Raw genomic sequence first — 1188 nt, 5'->3', positions numbered from 1 at the left:
CACATCATCTATAATCTTGCAGAGATGCTTAAGTGTGAATCTAATCAAACCTCTTGATCCAGCTGCCTGTATTCAGGAAATAGAGAGCATAGAAACACAGTGTACTGTTCCTTGAGTCTGCAGACAGAAACATTCAGATAGAGGGAAAATCTACGGGTCACAAAACCGTGGGTCCTCCACAGATTAAATTGCAGGGACAAGAAAGAGTTGGAGAAAGACCTATAGATTAAAGAGATCTAAAAGATATAACAAGTTTTTAGAAATGAACAAGACTAAATTCCAGTGTCCAGGAATCCATACTTGGGTGGCAAAACTATAAATAATCCAAAAGAAGTTGCTTTTGTGAAAATCACTGTATTCGTTACCTGTGGAGGGAAGGAGGAGCTATGATTGTGATTGGGCACATGGAGAGGCTTCTGGGATATCTGACAATGTTAGGTCTTGATATGGTTGTGGTTAATAATTTATTAAACTATAGCCTCTTTTTGCATAGTTTCTACCTGGGTTTTAGTTTACAATGAAAACATTACAACAATAATGTAATGCATTATGCTTTTGGATTGGGGCAAGTACAAACAACTCAATACTGGTTTTATTACACCTTGTGTATCCCAGTCTTGTGAATTTATATTACCTTATTGGTTTCTATAAGTTTGAGACTTATGATCCTTGCTCTAGTATTTCTATATCTTTTAATATTTTAGAGCCTTGGTGAAATTTGTCTTGATCACCTCTTGGGTAAAGAGTTCTGTCTTTTCCGTGACTATCAAAGAATGGTTATCTCGATAACACTCATCTGTGGATTCCCAATGACTGATTGGTGATGTAAGTTAATCCATCACATATATCTGAAAATCTCAACTGTATTTAAAGCTCTTTATGAACAGTGAGTATGTTTTATGCATATTTGATCATGATAAATGGCTAGCCAGGTGCCTTCTGGAAAAGATATTTGTCACTGTTGATACATGAAATCTGGATGCAGCAGTGTCTGCTCATAGAAGTGTATCAGACTGTCCCCAAAGATAGCTAAATAGGAAGCATCTTTTCAAAGAGCTGTTTCTCAAATGAAAATAATATGCATATATATATATGCATATGTATTCTAAATATACTTTAAAGCTAGCATGATATATAACACGTTTAAATTCACATATCTCCAATCTATATATATGTGTACACATTTCA

This window comes from Propithecus coquereli, unplaced genomic scaffold (genome assembly GCF_000956105.1).
Source record: "Propithecus coquereli isolate 6110/MARCELLA unplaced genomic scaffold, Pcoq_1.0 Scaffold369, whole genome shotgun sequence".
NCBI classification, from domain to species: domain Eukaryota; kingdom Metazoa; phylum Chordata; class Mammalia; order Primates; family Indriidae; genus Propithecus; species Propithecus coquereli.
Note: the sequence above shows the minus strand (reverse complement) of the source record.